The following is a 21,978-nucleotide window of genomic DNA, read 5'->3' on the forward strand; positions in this document are numbered from 1 at the left end:
ATGCAGCAGAAATGGAATAACATGCAAAGTCTTCTGCTGCTACCATTAGCACTGCTATTTCCAGCCCTCCTTTACTACAGGCTACTCCATAAATGCAGTACTGGAAGAACACTGAGGTGGAGCTGGCTGTTAGTTAGCTGTGGTATGCATGAAAAGACCTTAAATGTATATTTATAATGTGCACCATTCATGTGTAGCTGGCACATTAACCTGAGTCCTGGACACTGCTGCTGCTGTTTCTGTTTAAAAAAGCTGCAACATCATCACTATTAAAGAAGAGTGACGGATAGCAAAAATGAGTGGTTTGGGAGTAGATGCTTTTTTCCTCAGCAGTTCACTTTTTTGCTTCTCCTTCCTTCTAGTCTTCCAGTTTTAGAAATGCCTTTATAAAGAGATCCAACCTAAATGTGGGGTTCCTCTCAAGCACTGACTTGGTGATGGGTCTGCCTTCACATTTCAAACCTTTCTGTCAAAGAAGCCCAAAGACCAGAGCATCACAGCCTTTTACTGACTGCAGAATCCAGATGTGGAGTTATATTTTGCAGGTTAGATGTATGATGTTCACATGGCAAGACAATTATTGTTATGGAGACCAAATATGGATCCTGGTTTTTACTTCTTCTACTCTGGCAGCATAGAAGTGTCCTAAAATAGTTGGGAATATGAAAGGAGTTTTATTTCAAGTAAGAATGAAGCTCTTTCATGGACGAACTAATCGTTTTCCTTTTGGTGCACATAAAGAAAAAGAAACACTGGTCCACAGTAATACTCATGGCCATGCTTTCAAACACAAACATCTTGGCTGGATACTAAAAGGAATGAAACAAATTCTGAAATTCACCAGAGAATCTGCTTGTCTTTATGACTCCTCCACTAAAACCTCTTCTGGGATAAAGAAGCAGCTGTCTGTGCTGTTCTGTGGTTGATGCCAGCTACTTGCCATGGGCATGTGTCACTGGACACATTGTTGGGTGGAGAAACATACAAAAGGGATCAAAGTTTGGCCAGGCTGGGAAAGACACACTCAGGTATGATAATTCAGAACCACATTTGAAACACTTGTATTTTATAAAAAGACAGGCTCCCACAAATTTCTAATCTTTTAAGGGCTTTCAAGAGCAATGTAACACACCTTTACATCAGAACACAATGTCCAAAACCAGATCTTAAACTAAGATTTTTAAGATGTATTTCTCCCTCTGAACTAAGTTTTTCCAATAATCATGTTCCTGTTTACAGCATTACTTGTTTATTGGTTTTTCATGTCTCTTGAAGTCATAAACAGTTCATCCTTTCAATTTCTACAGAAGCATTAATACTTATTTACAGTTTTCTTGTGGTGACAATTTCTTGAAACACAATTGTTCATTTTCGTTTAGGGCCAAACAGAGAAGCCACAGAATTAACACACCTATTACTACACTCAGGAAAGAGTGCAAAATCCAGAGTTCTCACAGTCCATGTACCATGAAAATATTCACATGAGCAAAAAGCATCCTCAGCTTCGTAACACCACAGCTATTAACTACAGTTCACACCCCAGTTCCTAGCATGGCAATGCAGAAATTAGTGTCACAGGTAATGTTAACATTGAGTAAATGTTAGTGTTAATGTTAACATTTAATTTTGGACACCCTCACCTGTGTTCTTTAACTAGAAAGACTTTAGTACATACTTTTGAAGATTTCCAGAAAAGAAAAAGGAAGATAAATGTGAAATATCTGTTACCACAAGCAATCTAAAGACTAAGGGAAGCTGTTCACAGCTTTTCTGCAGAACCATCCTGCCTGTGTAGCATTTTCAATCACATGTTTTGCTATCAGCTGGCTGATCAGTCAACAGTGACTTCAGAAACTTTGGGAAACACTGTTCCGTGTAAAGGAATTACAAGAAAGAGAATAAAACTGATTTTGCCAGCTGGTCCCACAACTCTTTGCTGGACAGCTGTAAATATTAGGAGACAGAACCTCCAGCATGAATCCTGAAGTTCATGACCTGCACTGTGAAGCCCACAGCTTTACCTCAGCCCTTCCCAACAGCAGGGTGACTGTGGAGATGCCATAAGGTATGGTCATAAGGTAATGAAGACTTTTCTCAAGAACAAGTGACCTTACACTACCTCTCCTTGTAGGATGTATCCCTGGTTTGCAGGTGTGTACTGGGAAGAGGCGAGGAGGTGAATGATGTCTGCCTGTGCTCTGCTCTGAAGCCCTCCCCAGTGAGCATGCAGTGCACACACTTTTAAACACAGTTTTTAAACCTTACTGGGACCATAGCTGCCTCACTGATGAGGAATGCTGGTGTAAGCAACACTGCTGCTATTTCAGACCTGAAGAAGGATTTGTGTGCCTGAAAGCCTGCCTGTTTCTTTCCCAAGTGTAACAGCTGATCTAATAAAAGATACTGCCTTTCCTTAAAAACCTTGAATTACATCACTGTTCCTTATTTTGTAGGGTATGGATCAGGCTGTAACAGCTGATGCCATGCTGTTCAACAGGCAGTTGGCACTTCTGGAAGGTGTCAAAGAGAACATGCTGTCCTGTAAATGGTAACAGAAAATTTTACAAAGGAGGAAGAGAGGCTGAAAAGATACCATTAGCCTACAGGGCACATTCATCAGAAATCAGCATGGGCAATTAATCCAGATCTACAAGTGTCATACCAAGCATTGGTATAATAGCAAATTACAAAACAAAAGCAAAAAACATGCTGCTTATGGGCAGCTAAGTGAAGATTTATTCAAGTTTTAAAGGTTTTAATATCTGACATACCATAAAGATAACATTAAATGCCTATGTAAGAGTAAATTTAAATATCATTTGAGATACATTTTAGAGGCATGGTTTTAGACAATGATTAGGGCTAGCTCCTTAGCCAGAATTTTGCAGGATTCTGGCACTTGCACTACAGTTTCTTCGCTCCAGTTCCCACTTGCACATGTACAATTCAAAGTGCATCGATCTGTGTTGCAGACAAAATCACCATCCACTCTAAAAAACTTTTCAAACCAAAGCTCTTTTTCAAAGTCAAAATTGTTAGATCAACTCTAGATGAACTACAGAAAAGTACTTACTTACTCCACAACAAAAATGAATCAGCAAATATTTTGCTGGTGTTCTGGGCACTACTCAAGTACCTCCAAGCAACAGGTACCAGTGTTCCCCCTATGTGTCACTGGGGTCACTGCTTATATTCCCACGTGAAATTCCATTTAAAGTCAATGCAGCTGTAAATTTTTATACCAGAAGCAAACCTGATTTTTTAATTTGTTTCCTAGACATACTGTGCCCCCAGATCAAAGTCTTAAAGCACAAACTTGAAAAGGGAGAACATTTTCTAAGAAAATAAGTGCAGTGAATAATAGGTTTTGCTATTCAAAACCTCTTTGCTCCTCATTTACTCACCCACCCCATTATGAGGAAATGCTACTTTTTTCCCATATGCACTTCTTTGCTTTACCTTTCCAAATTCAGAAAACATTTAATGTGCTGCAGGGATGAAATCTAATTTTTTAAATGTATGATAACATGATGGCTGGGCTTGGGATGACACCAGAGGAGACCTGTGCTCAGGACTTGCTCAGACACCGACTTCCCCTGCAGAGTCAGGTGAAGAGTTCTGTTCCCACACGGACACTGCAGTCTCTGCTGGGGTGGCAAGCGCTCCTGTGGCACACACAGTGGGAACAGACAGGAATGTGGGGGCAGACAAAAGTGTGCAAGAACAGCTGCTGAATTCCAGTAGCTAGCCTTGGCCATCAGCCCTTCCTGACACACCCACGCTCCAGGGCAGGACTCGGGTGGCACACACAGGGCTGGGACACAGCAGACCCCACGCACCCAGCACATGCCTGAGCTCCAGCTGCCTTTGGGTGTCTTTGCAGTGCCAGGCTTTGCTTTGGGACCAGATCTGTGGTATCAAGGACTCACTGCAAGTGGTACACAAGCTCAACACTACCTGTATGGCTGCTCTGCTCCTGCTGCTTCTCTGGCCACTTCTCACAATGTACCCTTAAGGAGTAACTCCCCTGGTACACAGCAGTGTTTCAAAGGAGCCAGCTTGTTGTGCCTGAAGTGATGGGGACCCCTGTCTCCTCCAATGGGTGTCACAGCTTCCAAACCTTTAACAGTTTTCACATATAATTAGTTGCCATAAAGATAGTGGGGATCACAGTGGAGATAAATCATTCTACAAACTGTTTGGACCTTTGCTCTTTCATCTGCCAGGTCTCCTTTTTTAAAAGGTTTTTCTTTTAATTTTGGTTATTTATCCACTTTAGGCTGTCATGAATGAATGAAAATATACTTTTAATCAGTGAGGCTTACAGATAATTAAATCGGAGGCCTTGGTCTACTCTGAGAAGCTGTTTTATATTTTTATTACATCAAAAGGGACATTTAAATTACATTCCCTGTTTAGTAAACAAATTATAAACTGCCAGCAGACTCCACTGCAGCAAGTATCCAAAATGTTTCTTTTCAGAGATCACTGCAAAGTTAGCAAGTTTATATTTACAGTAAGTGGTTTGTTTAACCCCCTTTTCCAACACCTCCTCCCAAATCCCAGACCTACACTATCCTCTTACACTGAGCACAGGAGAAGCAATCAAGAGTCTTCTTGCTATTTTATCTCTTCCTTAAAATCTCTCTGTGCTGACAAGCCAGATTTGACACAGGCTGGGATATGTTCTGCTACGTATTTCTTGCCTTTTCATTGTCTTTTGATGAAGGGTTACATCCATGTTCAGAATAAATCTGATTAATTTAACGAAACCATCTTGTCAGTTCCTGAAAATAACAGCTGGGACTGAAAGGGTTTTTGCAAGATGAACAGCAGGGATGCAGAAATACATCCTGCAAACCCCAGCATATGCAACAACGCTGATCTCTGCGCGAGCTCATTTGATGGGAGGCAAATTGCGACGCAGGAGTGGGTGTAAGTGACAGCCGTAGGCAGGGGATATCAACACCTCCCATACCACATGCGGATGAGATGTGTTTTGCTGCTAAACTCTGTCGTTTTAAACAGGAAATAATGTGCATGTTGTTTAGGATCTTAAAAAAAGCTAATGAAAACGTGTCTGTTTTGTTTTTCTCTTTTTTTGACCTCAGCGGTGGCTCAAAGGTGGCTTGTGCCGTTATCAGATCTGGATTGAAGTCAGGGCACAGATGAAAATCCCCCAAAGGGCACAGCACTGGCTCCTGTGAACAGAGAGCGATGCGCGCTGGCACCAGTGCAGAGCAGCCAGAGCCACACGGGTCAGGGGGGAGCCACAGCAGGGACCTCACTGATCCAGCCCCAGCACTGATCCAGCCCCAGAGCCCAGGAATACACTGACAGCCTCAGTTACAGGCACTGCTGAGCATGGACAAGACACTCATTCTCAAGACAGGTCTGGTCAAGTCTGAACTCCTTCTCATTATCATTTAAAATGACAGGACACAAGCCAACTTTTGCCAAAATGATCACAAATACATCAACACAGCAATATTTCAAACAATGTCCTTAGTCTCTAGACTAATGGGATTTTCAAACAGCTCTGGCTCATACCCAAAGACCTCTAAATGCAAGAAAAGTACCTAAGTGCTGTGAACTCACCCATGCAAGAATGGCAGGTGATCTGAGACCTTTCCTACAGCCAAACAGGAATGCCTGATCCAAATTTTGCAATAGAAGTTTGTTTTAGAGTTTCATGAAGTCGGCTAGAATTTTCCTAATAACTCTTTAGACCATGCCCTTGGGAAACAAGCCTGGAGGTCCCATGTCTTCCACACTACAGAGAAGATGGAGTCAAATTCTTCCTGGAGGAGCACTGGAAGAGGATGGCATTCAATATACACAAATTGAAGCAAGGGGAACCTTGATCTGATACTCAGGAAGACCTCTTCCATGTGGTCAAATACTGGGAGAGACCATGAATAGCCACCCCTCATGTTACAGCATGACTAGGCAAGGTCCTGAGCATGCTGGTCTAGTTGGGTCTACTTAGAGCAGGGGGGTTGAAATCCTTCCAATCTATATGAAATACCAGAAAAAACTGAAGAAGTTTTTTTCCTCTATGAGTGAGTCTATGAAATACCACAAAAGAAAACCTGAAGAAGTCCAGATTTGGATCAGAGAGTCATCATATAGATTTCCCCTGAGTTGAAGTTGCTTGTATAATAATTCTGTTCACATATAGTTTTTCATGCATGTGTTCCATGAATATTGCACCAATATGAATAGAGTAGTAATAGAAAATAGTTATCACTCCTAAAGGGTTTTCAGGATGATTTGCCTTGAGCGTTAAATCCTCTAGAGCTGTATAAGAAGTGCATCCTTGATCCTTCTATCTTGATGGAGCCTAACACTCTGCATTTCCATTGCAGCAGATTAAAGATAAGAAACATAAGGGAGTGAAAAACACAGTATCACATAAACTTTATTCACTTTACCTTAAGTAAAAATATATTACACAACAACATGAGAAAAGTTTAAAATCCTCATGTGTTGTCTTGACATCCACAGGAACTGATTAAATACACAGAAATCCAAGTCCAGGGGACTCAAAAAGGGAAAAAATGGTAATTAATCTATTTTTGAAATCTCAACCATGACCCACAATCTTCCTGCTATGCATGAAGTTGGGATTTGAAGGTCCATAAGTAAGAGCTATTATTCAGTAAGACAGGAGATTCTAACTTCCTGATAATGTCAGGAATCTTTCCAGGGAAAACCAAACAGGCAATTTGCACTGGAGATGGCAAATGCCCCACACCATTTGTTAGGACACTGATTGCTTTTTATCTTAGTTAGCTGACCATTGTGGTTTAAGAAGTATGCTGGTGCTTCCTGGGTAAAACACATTTTCTTCTATAGCAGTGACTTCAGACCATGGCAGCACTGTGTGAAATTAGAAAAGGAGTAATTTATGATAGCAAAGCTTTGCAAATAGCAAAGGTCCACTCCTGAAATGATAGTGTTGAACCAAATTACTTCTGCAGAAAAACCTACACTTTGCTATCTTTTCTTGTTTTCATTTTTATTGCTTCTCAGAAATTGCTAGGGGAGAGCAGGGAAGGTAAGAGGACATTTCATTGCTCAAGGGCAGTGGCCAACCTGTAAGTCACAAGGACAGAGATGTAAGTCAGACACACAGGAAGGTCAGCACAGCTCCACTGGCCACTGAGGCTCATCAGGAGATAGTGGACAGCTAAAGTTCAACTGCCCTTCAAAGACAACTTGGCTGGGAACAAACCTGGACTGGAAGAGGTCACATTTTTAGTTCTGCTTGTAAAAGAGGCACGGAGGAGGAAGGACTAAAGGGAGAGAAAGACCATTAACCCCAGGCTTTTCTAATAATTTACACTGATTGAACAAATGAATGGAAAGCCTGAAGAGTGGGGGTGAGTACAAACCTGCTATTTATAAGCAAGAAACTCTGTAAAAGTGGAGGCAATCACATACCTCCATGACCCGTCAGCAACTGCTTGATCTGCCAGCAACAGTGTTTCACACAGCAACCTGTCTCTCTTCCAGCATGCTCACAACCACACATTCAGGATAGAAGTGAAGATGCTATTAGCAGACACCTTTGGATCTGTTGTGTGTGCATGCATAACTTATTTGTGAGGTATCTGGGCTCTTCAGACTGCACATAAGAGTAGCTGTAAACTTGCTTTCTGAAACATGCCTCATGAACATATCACCAAAAAGCTGCTGAAGCAGCTATCTGAAGTTTAACAAATATTTAAATTAAAATCACAGAATTAAAATGTGGTAGAAACTGTACTTCTATGATGCAGCTTAGTTTTGAGAGAGGTGAGCAGCTGTATTGTCTCCAAAATAATCACTGGACCCCAAAGCACTAAAAACCTAGTGCTAGGAGAAAAGCCTTTACTTCTTTTTAAAATGGAGCAGTCTTCTTCCTCCAGTAAGCCAGGCTTGCCCTGTGAAAAACCAAGAAGGAGCACAGCACAGGTGGGTGTCTTCTGCTTCAGTCCATGGAACTATTTTACACATAAGGATCAGCCACAGAAGGAAAGGGATTCTGCTTTGTGTTGGAGGCTTTGGAAGCTCTACCACCTCTGCTGTGCAACTGCCCAAGAACAGATATTGTTACTTAGTGGTTGGGGAAACAGGTATGCTCCAGGATACCAGGAACAGCCACTGATCCCTGCCATGCCCTGCAGGTTACTGTGTGCTGGAGCTGTGATGTGAGCAGAGCGCTCTGTGCAAGTCAAGGTGAAGCACTTTTTGAGGAAGTACATCACCATCAGTGGGACATAATGGTAATTGTACAAGAGCAGAATCCATGTGCAGAATCCAGTCACTGTCCCTGAAGGGTCTGTAATTTGCAATTGAATCTGACTTCTGCTGATCGAATGGGTTCCACATTAAGATGAATGAGTAATAATACCCATTGCCTCAAAAGATACAAGCATGTCATCTTTCAATCCAGTAAAAGTGTGTGGATTTCTAAATATCAGTTCAAGAACAGTTTTCAACAGCATCAAATCAAATGTGAATGCTGGAGGTGGACTTTTGATTTGAAAGCAGCTTGCAGTTTTTAACGATGGCTGAAACATGAAAAATGCAATTTGAAATTATTACAGCGTCTATTTGGTGAAGGACAGGTAATCATCAATGTCTACATAAAACTATAGTGACTGAAATCTGTCCCAGGAGATGTTCTGTGCCTTTGTCTACCACATTGTCTTCCCCAATATTCAATCTCAGAAATAATGGCCCATCATGACTGGTACCTTTTGAAGACTGACAGATTGAACTACTTTACTCAAGGGTCATAATAAATCACAAGTGCTGGAAGAAAATATAGTAGGGAAGCAACAGAGAGAACAACATGTTTGGTTCCCATTGTTATTATGTTGTCTGAAGGACAATCCAGAATACTGTGTCATGTCAGTCTGTGTGTCATTGATCAATAGTCAGCAATACTGATAGGCTGCAATGCAACTAACGACCTCGAGCAAATGAGTGAATTCAAAAAACAATTAAAATCAACTGGAATTAAAAAATTATTATTAAAAAAGCAAAAATTCAATTAGAATTCTTAAAAAAATCACTTAATTTTGAAATAATGTGGAGCAGCCACAGATGTCAAAAAAATTTGGTGCAAATTAATCACAATTTGGAATCCAAATCTACTTATTATTATTTATCACAAAAAAGCCCTCACACTTGTCTTTTTTTTTCCTGATTTGTTTATGTACCTAGTTGACAGCTTCAAAGCCATTCAATTATTTGAAACCTGTTTTAGAATGGTTACAAAGTCTGTACTTCCATCATCATGACAGACCTCCACAAGCTATCTAAGAAACTCAAGCAACATGCCTGTTTCAGTTTGGTTTTTTTGGGGGGAGGGGTCGGGAGGACGGGAGAGAAACTTAAACATGCACTTTTCATTTTGATTTGTCATATCCAACATTTTCTGATGGGCAGGATTATTTTTTGCCCCAGAAAGCCAGCTGAGCTGGCTCTGAGAGACCTCTGTTCACCAAAAGGTATTCAGTCTGCTGCACCTTGGCAGACAGTATGGAGAGCTGGGAAAACATCCAGCAGGTCTTCCTGGTGTATCTTGGCATGAGTGGATCCCAGGGTGCCAGTAAAGGTAAGAAATGAACCGCTATTCCATTCAACATCCAATTCACTTTCTTTCACTACTTAATGAAAACAAAAGTGAATTTAAAATCTTTGCCCTTTCAGAGAGTTCTGTTTGATTTGCGATTTGTTAGTTTTCTAAAGAATCTGTACAGAAGACAAATGGTATCTAACCAAAAGTGCCACTTTCCCCACTGAAAAACTGAGCATGTAATTTTTCTGTCTTCCAGAGGAAGGCAGAAATCCATCCAAGCCAGTCACTGGTTCAGAAATATGAATGCTTAGGTTCATAGAAAGAGGGCTGAAGATAGAATCATAGAGCCATCTAAAGATAGCAATGTTTTAGCTGGAAAAGACCTCTAAGAGCATCAATTCCCATCATTAACCCAATTCAGGGGGCTTGGTACTCAAATAACAACTGGTCTTACCATTAAAGACTGAGACAAGAAGGCTTTAAATACCTCAGCTGTTTCCTCATCCTTTGTTACTGTGTGGCCCCCCACCTCCAATAAGGGCTCTCCTTAGTCTTCCTTTTTTTGCTGATGTATTTATAGGAACATTTTTTATTGTCTTTTATCACAGCAGCCAGGTTAGGTTCTACATGGGCTTTCACCCTTGTAGTTTTCTCCCTGCATAACCTCACAACATCCTTTATTCCTCCTGAGTTCCCCATCCCCTCTTCCAAAGGTCATAAACTCTCCTTTTTGTCCTGAGTTCCAGTCAAAGCTCCCCATTCAGCCAGGCTCATCTTCATCCCCACCAGCTCATCTTTCAGCACACAGGGAGGGTCTACTCCTGTGCCTTTAGGATTTCCTTCCTGAACACTGTCCAGCCTTCCTGGGCTCCTCTGCCCTTCAGGGCTGCTTCCCAAGGGGTTCTCTGAACCAGTCTCCCAAGTGGATGAAAGTCTGCCCTCCAAAAGCCCACGCTATTGGTTTTGCTGACCCCCCTCCTTATTTCTCCAAAAACTGAAAACTCATTTTGTGATCGCTGTGCCCAAGACAGCCTCCAGCCATCACATCACCACATCACATCATGACATGACATGACATGATAACACCACATCACACCAGTCCTTCTCCGTTCCCAAACAACAGGTCCAGTCAGGTGCCTTCCTGAACTAGCTCCCCCACCAGCTGTGTCACTCCAGGAACCTCCTAGATGACTTGAAAGATGAACACTGCTCAGGGGAGGACAGCCTTTGTTCTCAAGATTTGTCTAGCCTGCTCTTTAAAAACTTTCCTGACAGAAATCCTCAGCTACTCTACGGTAGTCCTAGGCCTGTTTCACCATTAGGCAATCTTTGCCCATACTGGAGCATGTGCCACTGTGGTCCTGGGGTTACTGTGAGTTCAGGTATCTTTACATGCTTGGGAGACTAACAGAAAACTTGAATTTGCTTTTTTAGCTAAAAGTAGTTTTAAGATGGTCTTTTCTGTAACTCTGCCAAAGTAATTCCAGGAGAGCAATGGTCACAGAGGAAATGGGAAAGTGGGAAGAATGCAGGAGAGGAAGTTCAGAGCTAGAGGATGACTGCAGTTTGTCACTGGGCTCTGATTTGCTGGCCAGCTGTCACCACTAGCTGTGTGGCACATGAAGAGAAACACACATATCCCTAATGATGCAAAAATAACTGGCAAGGCAGCTTTAATAGGAAAGCACTGTTACCAACTGCAGTCAGCCAAATTTCCCTTGGGGATGTCAACTGGGGCTTGAAAATCAGTCTGAGGTTTGCCTGGTATTTAAAATACATTTTTAATTCTTGCTGATACATCAAGCCTTTTTTGCTTTGCTGACATTCCATAGTTTCAAGCTCTTCTCTGTGGCTAGGAACATACAATAAAAATGAGAGCTCAGCTTTCATAAACCCTATTTATTTCAGAAGATGCAGGCAAAGAAATGTCCCTAAAGTAAAAGTACTCAAGCTACGAAGTTGCCACCTATAGCCAGGATGTGAGCTGCAACTTCCCAAGAGGCATGACTTTCCCAGATCTGATACTGTTTATATTACAAGACCAGGCAAGATCACAGCCCAGGCATTTACAGCAACAACTCTTTTAATTAATCTACTATCTACCAAAAAAAAAAAAAAAAAAAAAAAGAAGAAAATATTGAAGGCCATGTGTTAATAGAAATTATGAATATTCAACAGAAGGAAGACAAATAAAGAATATTGCACTTGGCAATTACCTATGCTGAGATTTAAATTAGCCACACAGGACAAATGGCTTTAGTGCTGTGCCATGTTATTTTATCTAGATTACTCTAAAATACACAATTAGGGCCATCCATCTACAGAACTGAATCCCACCAATATCAGCAAATTACATATTGTAAACTATGCAATTTTTAAAGCTAATGCTCTCTATCTGTTCTAATTGTCAGTATTTCATATTTTTAAAATAATTACAGCATTAAACTACTTTCAGAAAATTGTACTGAGAACTGAACATCCTTGTAGAAGAAAAACTTGAGATGAATAAAGTTAATCTCCACAGTTAGTACAACCAGACTGCATGCTACAGGTTATCTACCTGTGGAGCCAGGATGAGAAATTAAGGTTTCAGATTTAAGAAATAACCCTGGGATACATAATTTAATAAAATAAAGAATTTCCTGGTAATAGCAGTAGACTTTCAGATCTCTTAAGAAACATATCACCTATCCAAAGAGAAATTATTTTTGGCACAAGAGACATACGATCTCACAAACCAACTGATTTGATCAATGGAAGTTTCTTTCCTGCTGTGGGCTAATAAATCACCCCAGCCAGCAAGTGCCAGCCATTTACAGTACGAGCTGGCTGAGGATAACTTGAACATCACAGAGCTGCTATAACTTCTGCAACTACAAGAAAGTAGAAACTCCAAGAAGATAAACATATGTGGATATTACCAAGTGACTAAATCTAATTCCACCCTTGGTGTTAGAAATATACCTGCCCTAAAGGAAAATTTCACTAGGAAATTTGACAAATTATTTCTCTTGTTTTTATTCCTACAAGAGAGATAAATATTTGCCTATTTGTTGAGATTTCTTTTGTAGTCTGTACTGGCCTAAGCATCTCATATATTGGTAGAAAAAATCTGAAGTAATTTAGTTGAGTAACACTGCAAAAAGAAAGTTGGGAACTATGTATTTCTTTACATAGTTACATGCTAATATTCACATAACCAATTTTAGAAGTAGAGCAAATGGGATTGCACTGGCTATCATATCAGCAGTTTCATACCAAAATTTCTGGATTTTTAAATACCCTGTCCTCTTTGGCTTTTTTATTTCCTTAGCCATATGGAAAACAGTCAGGCACAATTAACTATTTGTCAGAAAACAGTCTATTAATTAACACGATTCTGTGTGAATGGGCTGAAAATCACAATCTTTGCTTGCCAAAAAGCTTCCATTTCTGCCTCATGTTTGTGCTCTGAACTAAACATAGCTACCGATACACAGCTTGACACAACTGACCAAGGCAGAAAAGAACAACTGCTGCCACGGTTTTTCAGAACCAGCAGCCATTGAGATTTTCTAAAGATAGGCAGGGGGTCAGGAGAGCTTCACCTCTGCATCTCCCAAAATTCTTTACTGACAGATCCTTGATTGAACTGGGCAGAAACAGATGAATTCCTAATTAAGACATTTAAATTTGTGACAGAGCTTGAAAGAGAAAAGATTTGAGGGGGGAGGAGAGAGAGTAAGTTACAGTGTTTTTTAGGCTTAACCTTAAAAATATAGGGTCTGACTTCAATTATATTTATATCCTTTCAGTTCTACTGACGTCAATGGATTTAGTCCCAAATTATGCCAGATGGAAATCAGGCTAGCTATTACAACATTTTCATGCATATAACTAGTACCCCTTTAAATGCACCATTTATTCAAAAGTACATCCTGAGACAGCAGGCATGCTCAGAGAGCCCAGCCACCATCAGAGGCAGAGGCAGTCAGTGATGGGGATGCTGCGGCTGAGCTGCAGAGTGATAGAAAGGGAAGAGAAAGAGGAGATCTGGAGCAAACTTCATTTGCTGTTATCTGCACATGCATGTAACCCTTGCTGCTGCTGCTGAATCCTGGGCACTAAGCTGATAATGTCTGGGGCTGACACAAGGCAACATGGTGGCTATTTGCTTCCTTAGAAGAAAAGCAGTCTGAGATCTCTGTTACCTCTGAGACTGGTATTCTTATAATTCATTTTTCAGCACAACAGCCTGTAATGCTATTGTTTCCAAAACTGTGAACCACTTTGCAGGTCTACACAGGGCTACAGGTGTGTAACCATTATCAGTTAGTGGTTGCCTCCTTGACACTGTTTTTCAGAATTGTTCACTCACTTGAATGTGATCCTGTAACCACAATCCATTCCTTCTGCTTGCACTTGCAAATATCCAAGCAGCTGTTTCAAGTTATTTGAAGAGGGTAGAGACTGAAGTTTTACTCAGTGTATCTGTGCTAATGGACATGATGATGTCCATGAGCTTTGTTGAGTGCAAACTGAGTCCAATCTGAAGGAAAATAAGAAAGAGGAGCTAAAATTCCTCTCCTTGAAGTCTTCTTGCAGCTGTGAAGAGTTAATCTTATGTGACTATGAAAGGTTCACAGAAGGCTGGTCTTATTCTTGCTAGTAGAGAAGATTTCAATACCTTCTAACCCACTCAACATTTTGTACACCTGTCTGTACTCAGAACTTTTTGCAGTTCATCTATTCATCATCTGCTCCTTCCACTGTCATCTTCCTGCAGGCTCCCCCAGCTCAGAATCTTCCAAGCTCTTCCAGTGCTGTCGCACTCCTCCCTCTCCCCCAGTCTAATTGTCTTTCTGCACGCATCCATTTGGCTTATGTCCCAGAGGAGCAATATCAGATGTTTTGTCCCATGTTTCCTTCTTCCTCTTCTTGCCTACTCACATGGTTAGAGTTTGGAGCAGGGTCTGCTCCTTTTGGTACTACTTCTGCTGCAATCTCACACCATGGCATTCCAGCTTTGGCTATACCCTGGGCACTTTCACACTAACATAATTATTAGTATTATGTTATTAGCCACAACAACCACCGCCAGAACCCGTGCTACTCTCTTTCTCATTTCAAACTCTTGCAACAGAAAAGGAAGAATCCAACAGCAAGTCAGCTCATCCTCAATAGCCAGCCTTCCCAAAACCCACAAAACCAGACAAAAACATCACATAAAAGGTTCTCACACTGCCCCATTTAAGCTGTGCAACCCCTTTTCAATCTGCTCCTCTTTGCAACACTTCCAGCTTCTTATATTATTCCAGTTGCCTTTGCTTGTTAACACATGCCTACAGTTTTGGGCAAGCAGATTTAAACCTCTGTTTTGAAAATGTATGTGGGAGAGTATTACTGTATGCTGTAGCTCTGTGATTCAGGAATCCAAAGAACATAGCAATAATAAGCATTTCTTATGTGGAATGAATACATGTATATGTTTAAACATGAAATTTTAACATATTCCCCAACCTGAAGAGCCCTGCACTAAATTTCCCAGGGTGACAGAAGCCAGAGACAACACCATAAACTATTTATTTCATAATAATGTACAAGCTTTTCATTCCACAAACAAATAGGTAAGCTTCTATTCCCGTAGCAGGCTTCTCCTCAAAGTGAACCTTTTAGAGCCATTTCCATAAACATCACTGGCATTTCCAGCATGAAGTACAAAAGAGCAGCTATAGCCACACTACGCTTCAGCAGCTACACTGGCCAATGTCTGCAACTATTTTCAGCATAAGATCAACAAATGAATGTTTGTACAGCAGCATTTGCTCAGCAGAAATGTATAAACAAAAAAAGCTCCAAGAATAACACAATGTGTTCACACAGTTTCAGGAATCTTCACTGCAGCTAATAGTCACTAGTAATTAAAACCCAGGTGCTTCCTTCCAGCAGGGCTACTGGTACTGCAGGAACACCTGAAACTCAGGGGATCCAGAAACATCTGAGAAAACCTTTGACAAGTCCATTTGTCTTCAATGTGACTACATTGAGAGCAGAAGGTCCGAACCCCCAGACATACATGCATTTGGCTCCAGATCCCCTTTTTGCACCCTAACTATTGAACAGGCTCACTGTACAAGCCAGAATGCCCTTCCAGCAATGCACAATGGGGCAGCTTCTCACACCTGTAGAGAACTTCGCTCTTCTAGCAGGTCCTGTTTTGGATACTTCTAACCCCTTCTCACCTTGTTCCTTTCAGCTGTGTCCTATCTTGCTTCCAAAGTTTAACATGAAACCAAAGACTGGATCTCTATGGACTCTGGGTTTTTTCCATTTGATTTCGCTGAATTTTCTATTTGAAGCAGTAATGGTCTTTCAGCCTTATTGATCAGTTTTCATTGCACAAAGAGGACGCAAAACTATATGTGATCTGCAGAAATCAAATTTATTCTGTCTCTATTTCTCTGTCCCTTACATGTGGTTGTTTGGAGCTTATATTAAAATTAAAATTGAAAATGTTGCTTTTGTACTAGTCATTGAGTAACCCATCCTTTCCTAATCAATCAAGTGAGGAAAGCAGTCAGTACAAGGATATTGTGCATGTTGGGATTTTTGTCTGTCTCTCCATAAGGATGAAATACTGTCTCTCCCTAGATTTACAATTGTAAAATGAGGTCAAAATCTTGTCCTTTGTGGGAAGTGTTGCTTTTGGAAATTCTCAGAAACACCTTCCTTTAAACAAGGGATGGTGCAGTAATTCAACAATCAGTCTTAAGAATTTTACTTATGAATAAAGGCGAACTTTGCTAAAGTTTTGCTAAATAAGGTATCTACTAATAAAAAAAAACCCCTCAATGCTCCCAAATTCCTTGTAATGCCATTATAGTCACTGGATTGTAAGCTCTGACAAGGTTAAATCTAATGCTATTCAAAGGCTGCTCCCCGAAGCAGATTCCCTTTTGGTAGTAGAATCATTGTCTTACTGTTTAAACATTCAGGCTTTCCTCTCTATTTCACACTTCATAAAGCACCTTTATGGTACTGAGGTGATTTTTTTTTTTCCCCAAACAGAACAGAAGGCAGTTTGTTTTTCCAGCTTTGATTAAATCCTACATCCCACAAGCAGTCAACCTGTGATACTGCCCTAGTGTTTTTATTGTCTCCCTCTATTAAGATGCCAACACGGAATGTCTTTCCTGCGCTCTGCTCCGAGCCTGCCGTAGGTGCTCCGGGTCTGAGGTTAATGTGTACACAGCACAACTCATTAGCCCTGCATTACTATCTGAGCCAAAAATCAACGTGATTGATCCAACAATATGTTTGGGCTGAGGACTCAGACTCAAATGAGGTCTCACCAAAAGCAAAGGTCAGCAACTTGGCACAAATTTCGCTGTGCACGGAGAAAGCTTTTCTTCCAAACTATTCATCAGGGAAGGTACAAATGACAACTAATATGGGCCTCATTAAAAATGAGTAGAGGAAACCCCTTGGAGAAGACAAGGCTCCCTCGCTATCAAATTTCTTTTCAGTCCTTTTCTAAAGCTTTTATTTACGTTACAGTAAAGACAATGTGGAGCTTAGAGATAGCTGTGGGGCTTGGGGTTTAGGAGACCGTTAGACTAATTATCATGATGTTCACTATCAATTATGGTCCACTTAAGAAGAGAGGGTAATTCTGCAGGCAGAAATAAATCTTTGGAAGTGAAGAATCTGGAGTAAAGGGAATAAAAGGTTGTTTTGGTTTTTTTTTATCAGCAATATTTTTTAAATGTTAAAACCCCGTTGTCAAAACATTTCCCATCTTAAAATAACTAAAATAAAACAATCATTAATTTAAGAGTGGGAGAGATAAGAGGAATGATACATGAAACCTTTTCAATTGTGGATTTGTTTCAAGTACAGTTCTTACAAGGATTTCACCAATACTCAAGCACTTTTGCCACAGTCAAGCCCTGAAATCAGAACTTCAAAATATGCTATTTTACGTATGGTATCAGCATGTTCTTTCTTCCTCAGTAATGAAGGGTGTTGAAAGTATTATTGATACAAGAATTAGACTGTATGAGAAATACTTCCCTGCAGTCTACAGAGTTGCTGTGTTGCAATATAATTGTCTAATGGCACACTTTTTATGGGTTCTCATGTTATCATGGAGTACAATTTTATTTTTACAGGAATTGATAATAAGGTAAAAGGCTGGTACTAGTAGTCTTAGGAATTTGTTACATAACCAGAGGCTGAGCATTAAAATTGAACGGGATTTGTAGAGTAGGCACTGAGTGAATGTCTTGCCACACTGAAAATTGTAATGCATGTAATTTTTCCTTCTTCACTGTTCTTTTAAAACTCTTATTCTTCTAAAGGTCAATCCCTCTTCCCAACAGAGAACACAACTTCTCCTCAAGATATAGTTAGAAAATCTGTTTATTTCTCTCTAATAACAGTTTGGCAAAACAGCTTTCAAGGCATATTGGTCCTGCTTGTACCAGCAGTGCCACTCTGCTCTTCTACAGCAGCCCTCCAACATCAACCAGCTCATCTGTCCTAAAAGCACTTGTGGGTGGAGATAGCACTCCTCTGACTGTAAGCTGAGTGGTGAGCGTGATGGGGCAATAATATGCAAAAAGAGAGGAAAAAAATCCAAATGTTTCCTTATAAATTAGGGTATTTTTACTAAGAATAGCTCTGCTTTTGCCAGAAGTTTTCTCTGGGGATCAGCTGAGGGGCCTGGGGGGAGAACAAGGGCTGCAGTGCAAAGAAGCTTTTTTATGGCCAGTTCTGCTGCTTTCTGATCTATTTATTCATGCCATTAATCAAAAAGCTGAAATAGGAGTATTGTTATGCTAGGAAAAAAGCCCCAAAGAAACGATGACTGGGGTGAGAGGAATTCACACTGGGCAAAGCCTGAAGGTCAACACTCCCCTAACAGGCCCCTCCATTCCCTTTAAGGTGATTTTTAACTTCAGGAGACAAAACCAGCAAATGAGAACCAGGTAACTTTGAACAGAGAAAACGCAGCTTGATGCCTGAAAAATCCACGATTCTCTAATACAGACAATCCCTTTCTTTTTACGCTTCTAACATGCAGCCTGTAAGCAGAAAAATGCAGAGAAATGAGCAAACAGACAGAGTGCAAGGGCACAGCTCTTGCAAAACAGTGTTTGCCAGCACCCCCACACTGCAGGGCTGTGTACTCAGGGTGGATCAGCCCTGGGGATGCAAGCATGTCTGCTTGTCCCATGGAAGTGAAGTGGGATCCAGGGGCTGAAGGGTGTCCCCAGCTCTGCTCGGGACTGTGGTCAATGGGGTCAGTGTTCAGGGCTTTCCTATTGCTCAGACTGCATTTGCCTTGCTTTGTTTCAGCTGAGTTTGCCCCAAACTATTGCCTTAATGGCAGCTTCCTCACCCTGAATAATCACTGCACAGCATCCCCAAATGCCCAGGATGAGCTCCACACCTTCCTCAACCACTGTGCTGGTCTGGTTTCTCCCACCCTACATCCCACAGCTGGGCAAGAACAGGCGCTCCCCTTTCCTAACCCACCACTGCTGGCACCCTACTTGCACAGTGAGAGGAGGCAGAAACATACTGGAGCAGAAGCAGATCAGTTGTTTTGGCACTTAAGAACTTAAAACAATTAGGAGGGCCACACTCCACTCCCCACTGACAGCAGTGCTGGATATGAGTTCAGTAGAGGTCTCTGCTCCCTATGCAACATGTTTTTATAAACATGTTCATGTTGTATTTAAATCACATTTGAATACCAAACATCATCACTGCCTCCAATTCCTTCACTATCTTTCTTGCAGTATTTTCTGTCAGAGGCTGAGAGAAAAAAGAAACCTTTTCCCCAGCTTCTGAATGAAGGGGATCAAAGTCTTCCTTCACATCACACCTGTATCTTTGCTGTTTTTTTTTCAAATAAACAGTACTGCAAATCTGTTCAAACAGAGGCTTTCAAACCTGTGCAGCCCCAAAAGGTGAGATGACCCAGCACATGCACAAGGGGAGCTGGACCCTTTTGGACAGATCAACTGCAACTGCCAAGGCAAAAGATGGAAAGGCCCAACACCCTGAAAATTTAGCAAAATCTAGGAAGAAAATACCTCAACTACCAAAATCTAGAAAGCTCCTTGTCCAGCAAAATCCAGCCAAGCCAAACAGCAGTTCCAGTTTGGGTTAACTAGAACTGTTAAGTTGTTATGCCAGGGCAGACACACTGTGCAAAGAAGCCAGTACTCAGAACCACATCAGGATGTGCTCCAGACCACACTAGGATGTGGTCCCACAGCTACCATAGCCAAACAGCAGTTCCAGTTTGGATTAACTAGAACTAAGTGTTAAGTTGTTATGCCGGGGCAGACACACTGTGCAAAGAAGCCAGTACTCAGAACCACATCAGGATGTGCTCCAGACCACACTAGGATGTGGTCCCACAGCTACCACCCTGTTCTATTGGAGAAACCAAGAGAAACAGCTCCCACATGTCAGGAAGGCACTGAACTCCCCATTTCCTTCCAGCATCCTCTCCCTCCTTTCAAGCTACAGCCCAGCATTTCCCCTCTCAAACCCTACCTGGTTTGCCAGACATCTGCAGGGCAGAGCCATGTGGATCCTGCCTGGGGCTGGTGTCTCCTGCCTGTGCAGGCATAGCTGACAGAGCAGCAGCCACACCTCAGGCTCAGAATTCTTCCTGCTGCAGGGAGGGAGAAGTTAATTAAACTCTATGGAGAGGAATGATTGTAAAAAGGAACTTTCTCATCATTCCTGGGGTTCATAGGAACACCGACAGACATATGCTGCATTTTATGGAGAAAGCTAAGTCATCTGCAAGGACAGTCAGATCAAAGCTGAGGCAGAGGGAGAGCAGGAAGGATGTGATTACCTCTGCTGGGATCTGACCAGAACTAATCCAGCCCTCATGGGAAGGGCAAGGGGATATGCAGGGCCCAGTCCACATTGCAGCTCAACTTCTGGAAGAATAATTTAATACCTGAAGGCTACCACAGGAACAACAGTGCTCACTCGCTATTTAACTGTGCTCTGTAATTACCTGATAGAGGGGTTTTCCTTCACTATAACAACCAACTGCACTGCAGAAATACAGACTTTCAATTTCAAGTCCTTCATGCATTTACCACCATATTCCTGTAATTTTTCATTATTTACTTATACCTGTCCTTCTTTCCATTCCCCTTGCAATGAGCACTTCACCTAATTTTATTATTTGCTCATCTCTCATTGGCATGGGAAGAAATAGCACGTGTGTTAGAGATAAAGGCAAAGCTTTAAAACAGTACAGTGAATGAAAAGGCTGTTTTCAGCCTGAGTTTTCCTTAATAAAGCTATTTACTGAAGGCACCGAAAGCAAGGAGAGAACGATGTCACTGCTGGTAAAAATGGCCTATGGAGGAGCCTCACTGAAGCTTGGAGAGGAAATTACTCTTCATGCTATTTCAGGTTTACGTCTTTCCCAAGAACAGGCTGATCGTTACCCCAGATAATGAAGACTGTTAATGTAATTAAGAACTCTGTTCTGGTGTTTTACAAAGCAAACAAATAAGTTCCGGAATTAATAAGCTGCAAGGTTAAGTGACACAGGGCAAAACCAGTATTTTTCATTTGGATATAAGTGCTCCACAGCAAGTCATTGGCTGGTACTTAAAAGTGCAATTTCTAATTTAGGACACAGAGAAGGTTTTCCATTTGAGGTATGTGTAATCTCTAAAAGGTCAGATCAATTTTAAGATTATGACCAGATATATATTATTGATATGAGAAACTGCATCCTTCTTTAACCACAAAAAACAGGAGAGCAGGACCAAATTGCCTTGCTCTTCTTCCTGGATATTATAGGTGAGTAGTATTTCCAAACTTTTCTGTAAATACCTTCCAAATAAATTAGTAATAGTATTTTTAGCAAACACCAATTTTTCTAGCAGTTTATTTATCTGGTTAAATCATATATTGATTTGTACAGTACAACCCAAAGCTTGCTGTAGGTTCAGCCTAAACATGCACAGGTACTTTCCAGGCACAGAAGAGAGACCTGGGGATTAGTATAACCTGGATTTTATTCCTGAAAATGCTGCTGGTTCAGACTGTGCAGCCTGAATAAGGCAGCCACCCCAGAGAAACAGTGACACACTGCCTAATGAAGCAGCAGCTTCCCAATCCCCTCCTCCTTGCCACAGGTTCTCATTACTTGTCTTGCACTGGGATTTGCCTCTGTCACAAAACCTGCAGAAAATTAATGGTGTCCCTCCAAAAGTAATGACTTTTCTACCAGAACTGCCACCACCATGATGGAAGAGCTGGGAGTGCTAAGGGGAACAGTGGCAGCTGCAACCACAGACACAGCCATGCCACATTTTTTAAAATGCTGCCTAGCAGATGGTGTGCTTCATAGGAAGGTGGTTAAAGTCATA

At 41.3% G+C, this 21,978-nt stretch overlaps 1 protein-coding gene across 1 annotated transcript in view; it reads right to left on the bottom strand.

Annotated features, from left to right (window-relative positions):
* Window positions 1–21,978, bottom strand: part of SNTB1 (syntrophin beta 1) — a 113,629-nt gene that overhangs the window by 14,804 nt on the left and 76,847 nt on the right. The gene's annotated exons all lie outside the window — the stretch shown is intronic.

This window comes from Onychostruthus taczanowskii, unplaced genomic scaffold (assembly GCF_017590055.1).
Source record: "Onychostruthus taczanowskii isolate IOZ18803 unplaced genomic scaffold, ASM1759005v1 scaffold27, whole genome shotgun sequence".
Classification (NCBI taxonomy): domain Eukaryota; kingdom Metazoa; phylum Chordata; class Aves; order Passeriformes; family Passeridae; genus Onychostruthus; species Onychostruthus taczanowskii.